The following is an 18,500-nucleotide window of genomic DNA, read 5'->3' as shown; positions in this document are numbered from 1 at the left end:
TTTTTCTTTTAAAAACTGTTAAGAATATGGTGATACATGGGAAAAGTACAACAAATGTAACTTATGGAATGTATCTAACAGTAATACTGTAATTTTTTTGCAGCAATTACAAAGAAGAAATTATATCAATTCTAAGGGACAATAATAGGGGGTATAAAGGGGATGGGATTTTTCCTTTCAGAGTATTGAAAAATTCTAAAATTGAGATGATGACAACACAACTCTGTGATGAATATAAGAGGCACTGAGTGTACATTTTGAATGGATTGTACAAAGCTTGGGACTGTATAACAGAATGAATTCTGTGGTGGATGATGAACTGTGGTTAACCAAACAAATATGAGAACATTTTCTCATTAACTATAACTAATATATGCTGCTAATATAGAATGCCAATAACTGGGTTAGGGGAAAATACACCAAATGTAAGATATTGGCTATAGTTAGTAGTAATATTTTGATGATGCTCTTTTTGTTTTTGATTTCACAGCAATACTAGGTGTCGTTGGTGGAGTAATGTATGGGAGCCTTGAATCATGATAGCCATGTTTGTTTTGTAGGTTCACATCTTTTACTGTATACTTATTTTTTTTATGGATTTTCATGTATGAATGATAAACTTTAACTTTTAAAAGTTAAAAAAATACAAATTTTGTTTTTATATATGTTTAATAAAATATAGGTCAAACTGCATTATAAATAATATGACAATGTTACTAAAATACAGTGGATAAAAATTATGTAACCATAGATATATGTATAAATAAGCATTATAGGCAAATAGAAAAATACTTGAAAGAAAATACATCTGAAGATTAACAACATATAAGAATGATTTTCATTTTCTTCTTTGAATTTTTTGTATTCTAATTTTTGAGTAACAAACAATATTTACTCTTATTGTTTGCATCATACTATTAGATACAAAAATATTTCATTGTGAAAATTATTCTATTCCATTCAGGGTGTTTAATTTTCTGGCTTGTCAGACATGGAGTTACTTATTTTTTGTGGAAATACCTTCTCTTTTACCCAGTCATCAATGAGAGCATCATGAAAGAATACTTAAAAATGATGCTCAACATCACATGCTTTTTAAGAGATAAGGAACCCCTGGCACTAAGTTAACATGAATAAATTAATCCTTGGAACATGCCAAACATCTTCCTTGGAAATTAGCCCTAAGGGAGTTTGAATATAATATAGCCTGTGCATAAATTCAAAATTGTTTCCAAGTGTACCTAGTCTCTAGAAATCTGAATAAGTAATATAGCCCCTACAGTCTTTACTGTTCAGAAATGATGTAAGACTGAATGTGTATTCAAAGATGCATCCTGTCAGAATGTGGGGGAGATTTTAATTCAAGCTCACCTGAAATGTGGGAGATATGCTAATTCAAGCTCACCTGAAATGTGTGGGGTACTTTAATTCAAAACCTATCTAGTACTAAGGTAAACACTTAACTAACAAGGAAAGTCATTTTCTTTCAAAAAGGCACCATTTAACTCCCAAACCTTATATGCTTTCTGTGTAAAAGGGAACCAAAAATTCTATTTGGGGCTTGGTTTTTTTTTTTTTTTTTTAATTGACTTTGTAATAATATTACATTAAAAATATATATGTGAGGTCCCATTCAACCCCATCCCCCCACCCCCCCTCTCACCCCCCCAACAACACTCGTTCCCATCATCATGACACATCCATTGGATTTGGTAAGTACATCTTTGGGCACCTCTGCACCTCATATACATTGGTTCACATCATAGCCCATACTCTCCTCCATTCCATCCAGTGGGCCCTGTGAGGATTTACAATGTCCGGTGATTGCCTCTGAAGTACCATCCAGGGCAGCTCCATGTCCCAAAGACGCCTCCACCTCTCATCTCTTCCTGCCTTTCCCCATACCCTTCGTCCACTATGTCCACTTTTCCCATTCCAATGCCACCTCTTGGTCTTGGTTTTTATTAGGACAGGAGTCCACCAAATCTGGCCAGTCAAAATAAATCGATTTCCTTCTCAGAGTTCTCTAGTCCTGGCCTTCAAAACTGCATACACCCAACTTCTCTACAACATTTCTGGGGGCTCATGTGTGATTGCACTGAGAAAGTCAGAGGCAACAACAGTTGTTCACCCCTCCCAGATCACTCTCTAAAAGGGGAGGCCCCAGTACTCCTGAGAATATGGGAGGAAGCCATCTCCTCTTCAGGTCTGAGGAAAGGAAAGGGGGGGGGGCTTGTGTGTCTGTGCTTATGGTGACTGAGTGAGATGCAGAATATCACTTCTGTGGGGTGAGTGCGGAGTCCTGATGCATGGTTCCATGGTGACCTCATAAAATCAAGGGCGGTCTTGGGGGTACCTGCAAAGGGACCCTCTTCTGAATCGGGGGCTTAACTAATCCGCCAAGGTTAAGAGGCACCAAAAGCTCCCACAAGGGACACGGCTGGAGACGGACAAAGAATAAGGCTTGAGTGACTGTTGTGCACAATCGGCACAGGGTAGAATATGGGAAGCACACATGGTAGAACCCTGTTAAGTTGTATGCTGAAAAACTTCCCCCATTCATTCCGTGAAGATGTGTGCAGCATAAGGTTCCAGCCAGGAAAGCTTAGGATGCTTTGTGAATTAGAATGGACACTCGGCATGGGTTGGCCCCAGGAGGGCACTTTAGATCACTGGATCATCTGTTAAATCCATGATGCAGTAACTGGAAATCTAGGAAACCCAGACCAATTTCCCTACATCGATGCTTGGGAAAATGCTGTGAGCCAAAATTCACCATTGTTAGGGAAGTGTGTGACTAAGGAAGCTAGAATTTGCCTACTACAGAAACCTAGGGGTGCTGTCCCAGGGAATAGACCAATCACAGTGCAAAGGGCCCAGAGAAAGTGCACCCCAAGTCCAGTGCCAATTTTAGAAGGGCCATATGAACATGAATTTCTTTCACCTTATATGATGACTCCTGCTCCAGCAGTACTAAGGAATGAAAATGAGCTAGTCTACCTAAGCAGTGCCCCATTGTCCTCATCTGCCCGGGGAAGTGCAACACCCACACCATCCCCACTGCTGCTTTTATTGCCATCAGAGAGGGCACCTATACCATCCCTGCAGTTGCTTTTATCACTATCTGCACCAGACAGACCTATGTCATCCCTGCAGCAGCTTTTACCATCTCTTCAGCAGTCCTTGGCACCTACCGTAATGGAAAATGCAGAGCAGCTGCTTTTACAGCCCTTTGTCCCTGGCAACACCACTGCAGCGCTGCCCATCAGTCAGGAGAGAGATGCCAAGAGGCAGCAACTCAAACTACAGGAAGCCCTGGGGGCAGAAGAAGCAGAGAGAAAGGCTGCCTTTCAGCTACCTCTCTGTGAAGCCCTAACCCCAATGTTTTATGATGCAGATGACCATTTTCAGGGGGGGAACCAGACATTCATCTATCAGCCCTTTAAGACAACTGGCCTCTTTAACTGGAAAAGCCACACCCTGTCATTCTTGGAAAAGCCTCAGGGCATGACAGACCTTTTCCAGTCCATCACATAGACACACAAACCCACCTGGGCTGATTGTAAACAACTTATAATGACTTCATTAAACTTTGAAGAAAGAATGTGTGTCACAAAGGGAGTTCTAACCTGACTTAGAGAGCACCCATCTGAGAAAACTTTGGACAGTGATTGATATGCCCACTTACAGTTCCCAGAGGAGGACCCCCTGTGGGATCCAAATAGTGCCACCAGGCTCAACCAACTAGAAACATTCCATAGGGTCTTAGTTGAAGGATTCAGGGTGGGCAGCCACAAGGCAGTGAATATGGCAAAATCCAGTCAAATTCTACAGGCTCTGGATGAGAGTCTGTCTCAATTCTATGAAAGACTGTGAAGCGTTTTGTGTAAACATGTCCTTTAACGCAGATGCTCCTGAGAGCCAAACAATGGTCAAAGCAGCATTCGTTGCCCAATCACAGACTGACATCCAAAGAAAGCTGCAGAAGTTGGATGATTTGCTGGAATGGATATCTCTCAGCTCATGGAAGTATCTACTAAAGTCTATGTCAACCATGATGTAGAAACAAGAAAGGAAGAAAATCGGAAGATGAGGAAGAAGGCAGATCTTCTGGCAGTGGCAATCATGGAAAAATCCGTTCCTGTGTTAAGGAGAGTAACCTGGGAAGCCCCAACCCCAAAGAGAGGGAAAGGCCCACACCTAGGGCAAAATCAGTGTGCATACTGCAAAGAGGATGGGCATTGGAAGCAAGAATGTCCCAGCCAACCACTTGACCTCACCTCTGCAGCCAAAACATTAGCCAGGAAAGCCAGTGGGGCATCACAACCCAAACCATGGGTCCATAAAAGTTGAGGAAAAAACACTGCATTGGGCTGGCAGGAATAGAGGACTCTGATAGAATTATTAGAACAGACTGGGCTCCTATTCTCTCAGCCCCGTGGAGCCTATGGTCAGAGTCCAAATTGGGGGCTGCACCATACATATGATGGTTGACACTGGGGCTCAACAATCTGTAATGACCAAGCCAGGTGAACCTCTATCAAAAAGACAGGCCACAATTGTAGGGGCAGCCAGTAAAAGTTCCCAATGGCCCTTCCTTTAAGCCAGGACCTGCAACATTGGGGGTAAGGAGGTCACTCATGAATTCCTTTATCTTCCAGAGTGCCCAGTCCCCCTCCTGGGTTGAGACCTGCTGTCTAAACTGCAGGCTTAAATCACCTTTGACGCCACAGGGCAATTCCTCCTTCCTCTGCAGGAGGAATGGAGACTGTTTTGCCTCAGTGAAACTGACCAGTCCACAACCATGCAGCAACCCTTTGAAGATGTGCCTGAAGTTTGGGCAGAAAGTAACCCAATGGGGATGGCACATTACCTTCCTCAATTATTATTAAAATAAAGCCTACAGTCAGTCCAGTGAGCATAAGGCAATATCCAGTTCCACGCACAAGAAAAGGTCCAGCTACATATTCAGAGATTACTGAATGAAGGCATATTAAGCCATTCCAGTCTCCATGGAACACCCCACTCTTCCCAGTTAAAAAAGCTAATGGGGATTACCACCCAGTCCAGGATTTATGAGCAGTTAATTTGGCAGTAATAACCCTTCATTCTACAGTTTCTAATCTATATATACTCTCCTCAGCTTAATATCCTCATTGGCAATCTACTTTTCATGCCTAGCTTTTAAGGATGCCTTTTTCTGCATTCAGGTAGCACCCAGTAGCCAGCCAATTTTTGCCTTTACATGAAAACATCTGAACTAAGGTGAAAATCAGCAGCTAATATGGATGCGATTGACTCAGGGATTTAAAAATGCACCCACTATTTTTAGACAAACGCTGGCCAGTGATCTCAAATCCTTTAAACCAGAAAGCCATAACTGTTTCCTCCTCCAATATGTAGATGACCTCATTCTCAGATGCCCCACCTACCAAGACTGTGCTGGCGGGCCCCATGCTCTTTTAAAGCATCTACAACAAAAAGGCAATCTGGTGTCTAAGAAAATCCATCCATCCAGCTGGAACTTGTAAAAGCCCTAAATCCCACAACATGCTGCCCATGGAGCCAGGGTTTCCAGCCTGTAACTGCCTGGAAACATTGCAAGAAGTATATTCAAACTGGCCAGACCTCCAAAACCAGCCACTGGCAAATCCTGACATGGAGTTCTTCACAGATGGAAGTAGCTTTATGCAGGGCAGCAATTGGCAAGCGGGGTACACTGTAGTAACATCTGAAATCACAGTAGAGGCTCAGTGCCTCCCAGATAAAACATAAGCACAGAAAGCTGAACTCATTGTCCTCACCTAAGCCCTGCTACTTATAGCTAGAGCCAAAGTTAACATCTACATAGACTCCAAATATGCTTTCCTTACCCTGCACGTGCATGGAAACTTATACAAATAAAAGGGACTCATTAACTCAGAAAGAAAGAGCATTAAATATGGCACACAGATTCTGTAGCTACTAGAAGCAGTTTAGGAGCCTGTCAAAGTGGCTGTAATGACTTATAAGGAACACAAGACAAGCCACATCCCCATTGCCCAGGGAAATCAGAGGGCAGATGCTGAAGCAAAAAGGGTAGCACAGGAAGGACCCCTATCTGAGAACCTGGCCACTTCTCTCATTTCTCTACCTCTTAATTATGAGAACCTCTAGCATACAGTGCCTGCTCTCATCCCTCATCCTCTGAATCACTGAGAGCAGCAATATCCTCAAGCCAAGAGAGAGTGGATTCTCTCTGAGGGCAGGACACAAGGAAAAAATGGATGGTGAACAATGTCTGATCACAAAATAGTTGTGCCACAAATATTAGCTGCAACTGTAGTTCAAGACTACCATGAAAACACACACTTCAGAAAAACCCATCTTAAAAAAGTGTTAAAAAAAATTCTTCTACATCCCAAGACTAACATAATCACCCATGCTATATGCCAGTGGTGTGTGGCCTATGCAAAAAATAACCCTCGCCAGGGACCCACAGGAGCCCCAGGGGTCCAAAGAATTGGCAGTATGCCTCTTGAAGATTTAGTAGTTAATTTCACTGAAATGCCATGAACTGGAAGCTATAAATATCTCCTAGTCCTTGTTTGCACATTTTCTGGCTGCGTGGAAGCCTTTCCCACTTAAACAGAGAAAGCTGATGAAGTAGCCAAGGTTCTTCTCAAGGAATTCATTCTGCACTATGGGCTACCCTCTCAACTGGCTCTGAGAACCGACCTGCCTTTGTCTCCGAAATCACTCAAAAGATTGCTAAGGCACTGCACATCCAATGGAAACTGCACACTACTTACCCGCTTACCATCCTCAGAGCTCAGGAAAAGTAAAATGAATGAACCATACAATAAAGACTTATATTGCCAAGAAACTGGGCTAACATGTGTGCAAGTACTTCCAATTGCTCTCCTGCAAGTTTAAGCCAGCCCAAGCTGAAAACTAAGCCTAACCCCTTATGAAGTCCTCTTTGGGAGGCCCTCTCCCTTAATCAGAAATATAGAAGGGGATCTCAGGGAAACAAAAAACTTATCAAGCTCAGCAGATGACCAGCTTAGGAAAAACCCTACATAACCTGCATCAGTGAGTCCAAGAAAGGGCCCCTATTAGCTTAAGCAGCTCTGTAAACCTGTACAAGCCAGGAAATGCAGTCTGGGCCAAGGACTGGAAGTCAACCCCATGAACCCATCAATGGCAAGGACCCTATCTTGTCATTTTATCCACCCCCACTGCAGTTAGTGTAGCTGAAATCACCCCGTAGATACACTGTAGCCAAGTCAAGCAAGCTGCCCCAGAGTCCTGGACCTGTATTCCAGATACCCACAGCTTAACCAAATTCATTTTGTGAAAAAAAAAAAAAAAAAAAAACCACAAAGCCCTGCTCCAGTCACACCCTGGAAGCTAACTGGCTCACGCATGGCTGAAAATTGAGGATGGAACACCAAGCTCTGCTCCAATCACACCCTGGAAGCTGATCGGTCTATTGGTCTACACACAGTCGAAGAATAGGAATCCAGTTTAATCCATTGCAATGCCCCTTCTGCTATTTTTCCTACTTGTAGCCCTGATCCTCCCCTTGTCCCAGGTCGACACCACAGAGTGTGAGCCATGTATTCAGAAGGTGTGAACAGGGGCCCATGTCAATACCACATTAATATATCATAGTCATTACACCTGCAAGGACCAGATAACCACCTGTCAGTTTCAAGGAATCTCCTATAGTGTCTGTAACACATCTGGCCAAATAACCTGCTATAACCCTAAACCCCCAACAGTCTCCCATAAATGGGAAATAAGAGTTCTTGATCAAAATGGAGAGCTACTTTTCCTCCTATTTGATGCATGTCAAGTTATAAACTCTGGGATACCATGGAACCCTGATTGTGGAGGGCTCAGCTTGGAGCAGAGGTATACTCATAACAATAAGTATATGTGCACTCCAGAAATGAAAAGTACAGCCCAAGAGAGGGGAGCTTCTGGTGCAAATACATAGGTGCATACTACTGACCCTACTGGTCTTGTGTCACCTGGGCCACCTGGAACACAGACACAGCTAAACAAACAGCCATCCTCACCAAGGGTATGGCCCCGGCTAACTGTTCACGTGGTCAATGTAACCCCTTAAACCTCACCATCCTTAACCCTGAATCCTAGCAGACTCAGGGAGTCCAAATGGGCCTCCACATTGATGGTAAAGGAGTAGACCCAGGAGCCTACATCTGGGCTGGGTATTGGGAATACTTGCTGACAAGTAAAGCCCATTCTGCATTCCACTCCTTCTATGAAGAAATGGAAAAGCCCTTTTCCATCCCACAAGCAGCAAGAAACCTCTTTATAAGCCTGACTGAAATGGTAGGGGCAGCCTTAAATGTCTCCTCATACTACATATATGGAGACCAATGGACCTGGGAAATCAGAGAATACAATTATAGCCAACCACATAATGCAACTGGCATCCTGGCTCTCCCCTGAGATAGTATGTGACCCTTGCAACCTTTTGTCATAGGAAAATATTGTGCTTCATGGGCCTGCCTAAGCTCCTCTATAGGTGTTGGAAACCTAACATGTACAGGGGGAAAATTCCAAAATTATACCACAAATATAATAGAGCCTTGGGAAACATGGAATGAATCTGACCCCATTCTCATAAATTGTACTTTCCCCAAATTAATCACAGTGTGAAACTCCACCACAAAGTGTCCCTTTACTGCACCAAATGGTTTGTACTGGATTTGTGGGAAGGTTGCATTCCGAGAACTTCCATGAAACTGGTGTGGTACTTGTATGCTCAGTACAATAAAACCCTCCTTCTTCCTCACTCCCTTAACAGAAGAGAAAGAGCTAAGCCAGCTGGTATATCAAAACATAAGAGAAGAAAGGGCTGTCATTACCTGGGGAGGTGAAGAATGGCCCTCTGAGCATATCATCCAATACTATGGGCCAGTAATTTAGGCAGATGATAGTATGTGGGGTTATCGAACCCTTATCTATATGCTAAACTGAATCATCCATCTACCCACTGTGGTAGCAATAATAACTAATGAAACTGCCCATGCACTAAACTTACTAGCCCAACAGTAAACTAAATTCAGAAATGCTATTTCTCAAACCATCTTGCCCTAGACTATCTCTTGGCAGCTGAGGGGAGATTTTGTGGAAAATTCAATCTCTCTCACTGCTGCCTTGAATTAGATAGCACTGGAAAGTTTATTAATGCAATTACCAGCAAAATGTTACAAATTGCTCATGTCCCAGGGCAAACCTGGAATGGTTGGAATTTAAGTAATCCCTTTGGAAGCTGGCAGTCAATAGTAAACAATTTCAAGCTTCTACTGGGAGTAATTGCATCATAGGAGGATGCACCATACTTCCTTGCTGCCTCCCTTTCATTATAAGCAGAATGCACACCCTAATAAATGGTATAGTAAAAAAGCAGACAGTTTCCCATCTCATGGCTCTATATACATACCAATCAGTCCAGAGGGACTCTGACAATAGTGATGTTGAAGCTTAATAACTTAAGCTTGGCCTCGAAGGGGAGAATATAATATAATGTGAGCATAAATTCAAAATTGTTTCCAAGTGTATCTAGTCTCTAGAAGTCCAAATAAGTAATATAGGCCCTATATTCTTTGAAGGTTCAGAAAGGATGTAAGACTGAATGTTTATTCAAAGTTGCATCTAGACAGAATGTGGGGGGGGGGATTTTAATTCAAGCTCACGTGAAATGTGGAGGATATGCTAATTCAAGCTCACCTGAAATGTGGGGGATACTTTAATACAAAACCTATCTAGTACTCAGGCAAATGCTTAACTAACAAGGAAAGTCATTTTCTTTCAAAAAGTCACCATTTAACTCCCAATGCATATCTTTTCTTTATAAAAGGGAACCAAAAATTCTATTTGGGGCTTGGTTTTTATTAGGACAGGAGTCCACCAAGTCTGGCCGGTCAGAATAAATCAACTTCCTTTTCAGAGTTCTCATGTCCTGGCCTTCGATAGCAGGTACACCCAACTTCTCTACAACAGTACATTATCATCAATCCTCAATGGAAGAGGTGTCATGGCATTATCAGGGTGAAGTGCAAGAGCTTCTCTGGCTCTCTTTGTATTAACAGTAGTTCTCTGGTATACCTGTGAGAAGTTCTAGGTGTGCTTTCCATTTGACAGGGACCTGGACAAAAATTTTTGGTTGATTATTTTTTAACCATAAGCCTGGCTATTTCCAACGGAAGAGCCCACTTGACCAGGTGATACAAAGAAGAAACATTTCTCTTAGTAAGAAGGTGATTTATTGTGAGGGCACAAGTAGATAACTGGAGAAAATTTCCCAACCAGTTCCTGGAAAGAATAGGAGTTGGGGTTTTTATATACAGGGGTAGAAATAAAGAATGAAGGAAAAAAAACAAAACAAACAAGTGAAAGCTACATGACACAATTTTGCCAGATCAGCAAGATGCAGGATTTCTTCAAGGATCTTGTATTAAGAAATAGGATACACATCTTAATTTTAATTTTCATTAGGCATGTGAACCTTATCCTTGCTATCCCAGTTTCAGTGGTTAATCAACCACATCTTAACTGTTAGAACTTGACATGCAGATTCCTAAATTCAGGGTTTCTATGATTTCCTTTTCTGCTGACCATGAGGGCATGCCCAGCCTTCAGTGCATAAGGGACTGATATACTGAGACACAGAAAGTCTCTTTATGCATCTAGTCTAATTTTACAATGAGATGTTGTCTTATTCCTGTAAGTTGAACTGAGAGGTTCTCATAAATGTGTTGAATAAAAGATGCTAACCATCTATTGAGGGAAGAGTAGTGAAGAGACAGCTCAGCTACTTCTAGGAAGGAATGTTAGAGATTTTATATCTACTTATGTGGGGAAAATTCTTTTTTTTAAGATTTATTTTTATTTACTTATTTCTGTCCCCTTACCCCCCACCCTCCCACCCCAGTTGTCTGTTCTCTGTGTCTATTTTGCTGTATCTTCTTCGTCTGCTTCTGTTGTCAGTGGCATGGGAAACTGTGTTTCTTTTTGTTGCACTATCTTGTTGTGTCTGCTCTCCGTGTGGGTGGCACCATTCCTAGGCAGTGTGCTGGGTGGCTCTCCTTATGGGGTGCACTCCTTACACGTGGAGCTCCCCTATGCAGGGGACACCCCTGTGTGGCACGGCACTCCTTGTGCGCATCAGTACTCTGCATGGGCCAGCTCCACATGGGTCTGAACTGCAGACCTCCCATGTGGTAGGTGGGCACCCTAACCACTGGGCCAAGTCTGCTTCCTGGGAAAAATTCTTAATACACAATTTTCCAAATATCTATTTAATTTACATCAGAACAAAACAAAATCCATGCATAAAATATAAACATAAATTTTTCAAATGAAAGAAATTTATCACAGAAAGTTCAGGCTCCTTAAATGGTCACATATTTTATTTGTGAGAAAAAATTGACTTTGACCAATTTCTAGACAGATAATGGTGTTAGAAAAAGTGCTGTTCTCAAAGGTACTATGCTGTAGTTTATCCTTAAAAATGATGACAGTTCTGAAGAACATACAGATACATGTGTGTAAATGTATATATACATGCATATATATATTTGGAGAGAGAGATATCGTTAGGTCTTATCTAATAAGGCCAGGATTGTAGAAATGTACAGAAATCATTGAACCAGTGTCAATATATTTACATATAATGAAAATATAACAATGGTATAGATGTTATTGTTGTTGTTGTTGTTGTTGTTGTTTTTAGGAGAGAACTGGGATCAAACTCCTACATATGAAGCAGGCACTTATACACTGAGTTAGACCCTCTCCAAAATGTTATTTTAAATAATAATCACCAAAAAAACTATTTTCTAAAAATTAATAGTAATGTGTACTTTTTAATATTAATGCATCCCAATTAAAGTGGTTCAAGATTTCAATTTTTGATCTGGCTTTTTGTTAGATAATATTGGAATAAATGCACAGTAAATCATGGATTAAAACTCTCTACCATTACTTATTACATATGTAACATTTTTGTGCAGTTTCTCTGAAATTATTTTTATGTGGAAATACATTGTTATGAGCCTGATCACTGGACTCAACCCATCAGCAGAAAAACAGGACTAGCAGTTAATGCTCTGACTCTGGATAAGTTATTTAAGTTTCTGTGTCCTTTTACACATTCATAAACATATAAAATAGGAATACCTCTGATATAAAAATCTGTGGATAAATATGTTAATAAAGGGAGATATATAAAACAGTGCCAAGTTCATTGTATTATGCAATATATAGTTCCTATATATAATATGCAAATGATGCTTGTATCTAATCTTTATTTGGTAGTCAAAGTGTTTTTTTAGTGATATTTTGCAAACTATATTTTAATGAATTTCTAGAATCACAAAACTAACTTTTGCTGTCATTTCATTATTTTTAACAAAAAGTCATTCATGTCAAATAACACCTTTGATTTCTCAACAGTCTACAAAGGTTGAAGGCTGCTATGAGAAGTAGGAATAACACAAATGTGCCTTACTTCCTTCTTATGGGATTGACATATTATGAAGAGATTCAGCAGGTCCTCTTTATGCTGTTTCTCATGATATACCTGATTACCCTGCTGGGGAAAGCAGGCATGATACTGATAATTCATCTGGATCTCCAGTTTCACACCCCACTATTTCCTCACTAACCTGTCACTCCTTGATCTCAGTTACTCAACAGTCATCACACCTAAAACCATAGGGAGTTTGCTGACTTCAAACCAGTATATTTCATTCATGGGCTACTTCACCCAGATGTACCTTTTTGTCTTTTTAGGGGCCACTGAGTAGTACTTCCTCCTCTTTTCCATGGCCTATGACCTCTATGTAGCTATCTGCAAGCCTCTTCAGTACCAGGTTGCTATATCCAGGAGACAATGTCATGCCCTTATCACTGGGTCCTACATAATTGGTTTGACTGACTCTTCGATTAATGTTCTTTGCACAAACACTTTGAATTTCTGCAAATCCAGTGTAATCTATCACTTTTTCTGTAACACAACCCTAGTTTTTGCCCTGTCCTGCACTGACACTCATGACTGTGAAATCTCATTGGCTCAAATATAATAGGATTTTTATCACAATCTCTGTGTCCTACAGGTCCATTCTGTCTACTATGCTGAAGATTAACTCCACTTCAGGAAAATGAAAAGCCTTCTCTACCTGTGCCTTCCACCTCCTGGGAGTCACCTCTTTTATGACACTTCAATATTTATTTATTTAAAACCAAAGAAGTCCTACCCCTTTGGGAATGATCAAGCGGCCTCTGTTTTATACCATGGTCACCCCCATGCTGAATCCACTCAGTTATAGTCTTAGGAACAAAGAAGTGAAAAATGCTTTCATTAGAGCCATGCAGAAGAGAGAGGGCTCCAGGCAACTGAAATGATGGTATTTTAAAATTTTAAGTGCATCTTTTCTTCCTTCCTTGTTTGGGAGTTTATTGATCTCAGTCTAAATACACTAGCATTCTTTCATTACTTTGCAGTGCTCTTGATCCAGTATCTGCTTGGCCACAAATGCTCTGAAAGATTTCCAAGAATTGGTATTGGAAATTTACATAGTAATTGAAAGCTATGAAATTTGTGTTAAACATGTGGTTTAAATATCTATTTTTAAATAAATAAGTTTCCAAAAAAATTATATGAATAATTATAAATCCATATATTTATTATAAAGGTTAAACCAGGTGTTGAATTTAAAAATTTAATCCAGTGGTATTTTGGCCACTACCATCAGAAATAATTATATTCTTACAAAATTTTTAATATCATTTTCTTTTTTATGACAATATTCACTGATCCTTTATAAGTACCTATTGCTTATTTATTCATAAATTGCTCAAAAAGAAAGAAAGCTTTGCAATATTTGGTCTTATAAAAGAGTAAAATATTGTGATAGAATTAAGGTATAAAAAAGTATGTGTGAACACTGAAGAAAATATGGAAATATTTTTAACTTTTAAAGAAAATAAAAATATCCTCACTATTTTTGATAACTTTATTTATGGTCTCCCATTAATAAACTATGTATATGTATAACATTATACATATTTCTACAAAGTTATTTTCATTTTCTATTTCTCTTTTCAGATTTTGGTTTCCATTCATCCCTAAAATATTTTGTATATCCTTTGTATTTTTGATTTGAGAGATGAATATTTTCTTTGTACATAAGTGAAATAAACTTTAATCTTGCAATGCTTTAAGACCTGAGGTTTGGTAACTTCATGGTTTAAAATATCTACATGCAGTAATATCTTTTGCATGTTGACCTTCTAATCATCTGACAACATTGCCATTCAATGTCAACAGCTTCAGTAATAAATATTTTGATGGCATTATAGTACCAAAGGATCAATTGGCAAAGGCTTTATTCACTTTAAATTTCCTTAATGTATATGATTAAATAACACCTGCTGAATGGCATTATGCATTGAATAAGAATAAAGAAAAGGTATTGTGTGATTCAGCTAAATATTAGCCAATATATTGAAAAGATGTACTAATTAACACTTGGCAAAAGGGAAAGGTTAAAATATGAGGGCGAGGGAGGATATGTTCTTGTCATTACAGAAGACAGGGAACAAATTTGGCTGCCAGCTTGACAGATGAAACTGCAGATAGAGAAGAAGAAAGAGAATTTTGACGATGATTTCTCCTCTTCTGGTCATGTTAATGGTAACTCTGGGTCATGCAGGTGAAAATCACACTTATGGGGCATATATTCCTACTCTACCTCTAATACGTGCTCTAACATGGAGAGGCCCATCATTTCCTGTATTTTTGAATAAAACACATGTGTTTCCTGGGCCTATAGATGAAAGACTACCCTTAAAACCTGATGAAGAAGAGAAAGAAATATATAACTTATCCTTCCTTTTGACCATAGACCATTATGTATTGGAAAAAGTCCCCATTGCATGCGAACAAAAAAATCAGGCTATGGTTATCATGAAAAATAATGGTACAAAATTATTAATAACTTTGTTTCCTTCATATAATTCTCAGTAACTAAAAAGCAAAATTATAATTGTCCACCCTAAAAACCTGAAAAGAAAAAGGGATGGCAGGAATGCCATAAAGAAGGAAGATCTGTCATTTTTAATGATTCCTATGGAATAGTGTGGGAAAGTGCTCCGATGGGGACCCCAAAATTTTAACAGCAGTTTATATGGAATGGACTTAACAGCAAGGGTCAATGAGTTAGTAATTTGCAATATCCTTTTTCAGAACCTCTACTCTTGGGTGAACAAGTGGTATATACTAACAATTTTACTATTTGAAAATGTAAAGGAATATGGTTACCAACCCCTGGGATTAATGACACCTATAATCTTGATATACACAAAAACTTGTGGAAAGTATTTCTTGGAATTGTCCCTACTTATGAATGGATTGGTAATTACAGTCAAACAGGTCAATATCTACAATTAAATCAAATCTACCAATTGAAAGCCTGTGTCAGGGATCCTTTCATATTCATTACTGGAAAAGTAACCATAAAAAAATAATGTCTTGTTTTATAAGAAGGGTGCCTTGTATACATGTCTGTCAGAAAGTGTGTTGCAGTATGGAGACACCATCACAATAGCCAGAAGATGATGAGGAATATGGACTCCTTTCCAAATGAACCAAATATGGCAGTCATCACCTTAAAGTCAGCTATTGCTCCACATGGTGCAAGAAATCATGAAAAAGATTTATTGGACTCCTAATAATTAGTATAATGGAACTAACTGGAATTATCACAGCTGCTGCAACCACTGCTGTCACCTTGCATGAGACTGTTCAGACTCAACAATACGTGCATGATTGGCATAAAAATGCTAGTGATTTGTGGCATAGCCAAGAGCACATTGATGAACAGTTAAATAATCAGGTAAATGATTTAGAATCAGCTGTTTTGCATATTGGAGATCAATTATATAATTTAAATTTGTTAAGGGGATTTAGATGTGATTGGAATGAAAGCAACTTTTGTTTTACTCCTCTTGCCTATAATTCATCTGATATAGAATGGGGGAAAATTAAGAATCATTTGCTAGGCCATAAAAGTAATATCTCCCTGGAAATAATGGAATTACAAAGAAAAATATTAGAAATGTCTCAAAATCAAATTCATGTAGCCAATGATAAGGATATTTTCTCAGATATGATTTCACATATTACAAAATTTAACCCAGTGAATTGGTGGAAAACACAGCATTTCTTGTCAGCTATAGGAATAGGGCTAATCATATTTGTTCTATTGCTCATGATTCTTGCCTGTGCCGGACAGTACTTTCAAAGAAAATTACAAAGTGTAGCAGCCATGGGACATGCAAATAATCTAGTGCTAGCAAAAGCACTTCAATAATTTCCCCAAGTGGAAGAGCTTGGTTGGTAGTCAATGTTGGGTAAGACTTTCAGAGGAGGGCAAACTAAGACAGGCATGGTCACCTTGACAAAAACAAAAAGGGGGAGATGTTGGAAACTGAGGCACAGTGGCCTCACAAGGAGAGATGTGCTGTCTCCATGCTAGTGCTGTCTCCATGACTATGCTTGCGACCTAAGGAATGTGGTAATTAAGAGTTCCCAGCAAATGGGATGAAGCTGTTAAAGGCTGAAAGAAAAGATGAGCACATACCTTTTGTAGTGAATAGAACACTTAGACTTTGTACCTTGAGATAAGATTTTTTAAATTCCTTAGATTATGAGTAATGCTGCTTGATGTCACATAGGCTACGTGTTACTGCTTGATGACATGTAGGCTACGTGGTACTGCTTGTTGTTATGTACACTGGGGTATATAGAGAGCCCCTTGTAAGCAATAAATTTGTCTGAGGAGTTATTGCTTACAGACCCCCTGATCCTAGCTCTCTCACACGTTCTGTCTCCCTTTTCTCTTTCTTTCATTCCCAATACCCTTCGGGTCCAAATCTCTAACAGTATTTCTTTGTTTAATGTAAGTATGATTTAAAAAATTATTTCCTTACACCTGATATATGTTTGCTACAGTATTTAAAAAGAAATAAATTATTCTGCTAAGTTCTTTGCTTATTTAAAAAAAATAACAGAGAACATTGGTAAATCTAAGACTGGATAATGAATCCAAATTTTATGTCATCGCTTAAATATTAGTCAGATATTTTGATAAAATTTCCAGTACTAATTCCTCTATATAATCTGTAATTGCATTTAATTTTTTCTACTATTCAAAGTGTACTTAAGAAAGAATATTGACTTCATTTTTCAAGTTTTTATTTAAACTTTCACAATGGATATTTGATTTACTTTTTGTTGTTAAGTCATTTGTATTCATTTTAGTTATATTAAGATTTTCTTTGTAGAATTATATTTAGTTATTTTTCAAAATGATTTTTGACTAATTAAAATAATCTTCAACCACTGTTTTATGGTTTAAATGTTTAACAAATTTTCACTAATTCATCACTGTTAATTATTGTATTAAATATTTAAAATATGCTTTATTTTCCTCTATGTAATACTGAGTAAAAGTGGGTTCTTTTCTCCCAATGCATCTTTAATGCCAATTCCTGAGACATTGGGGATTCAAAGAGAGAAAAAGTTTATTTGGTTGTGCAAGAAGGGAGGTCAGTCACCTTAGGTGGCCCAAAAACTGCCTCTCTGTTTGCAGAAATTCTAGTATTTGATAACATCAAAATGCTTATAAGTAATTGGGGTGGAACTTGCAGTTTCCTTCATTAATAAACTAAACATTAAGGGGCTGAGAAAGGATGGGGGGTGGATACAGATGGGCATTGAGTTAAAAAGTTACAACAATTATCAGAGTTCAAAGCATCCTGGACAGGAGGATACTAAAAATGAAGGTCAGATATAAGTTTTTTCATATGAATATATAATAGTTTATAACATCTGGGTGCCAATGAATAATTGAGCTGGAGCTGAACACAGATTCTGTCATTAATAAACACTAAGGGGCTGGACAGGGATAGGGTAGTAAACCAGAGTCAGTCACAAGGATTTGGGATAGGGTAATACAAAACAATGGTCAGATTCAAGGTCCTTCATGGATATTAATCAGAGGTGAGTGGAGTGGTCACCATCCCAATAGTAAGTATACACAAGGATGAGGTTAAGTCTAGAATAAACATAAATGGAGGGGGAAGGTGTCTAGGCAGGTTTAGTAATTTCAGATATTAACCTTTTTACTACTTTATAGTATAAAAACATCTATATAATGATTTAATAGTCATAATTATTTGTTCATTCTTAACCCTTGTTATAATGTATCATGCAAAATGGTACCAACATAGGAGGGAATAATGAGTGGCAAAGAGACTCTGGTGACATGTGGCCTGAACACAGAAGTGTGTTTTAAGTTGTTACATATATTCTGTATCCCAAGTATCAAAAATAAATATTTCTGTTGCATATTCAAGAAATGAAATGACTTTATTCACTGAGAGGAAATTGACTAACATTTTGGCAGGCATCCATG

At 38.9% G+C, this 18,500-nt stretch overlaps 1 pseudogene; it reads left to right on the top strand.

The window, feature by feature from the left end:
• Positions 1 to 4,005: 4,005 nt before the first annotated feature.
• The window catches only part of LOC101432872 (dolichyl-diphosphooligosaccharide--protein glycosyltransferase subunit TUSC3 pseudogene), a 40,558-nt pseudogene continuing 26,063 nt past the window's right edge, over positions 4,006 to 18,500 (top strand).

Source organism: Dasypus novemcinctus, chromosome 10, assembly GCF_030445035.2.
Source record: "Dasypus novemcinctus isolate mDasNov1 chromosome 10, mDasNov1.1.hap2, whole genome shotgun sequence".
NCBI classification, from domain to species: Eukaryota; Metazoa; Chordata; class Mammalia; order Cingulata; family Dasypodidae; genus Dasypus; species Dasypus novemcinctus.
This window is presented reverse-complemented; position numbering and strand designations above follow the sequence as displayed.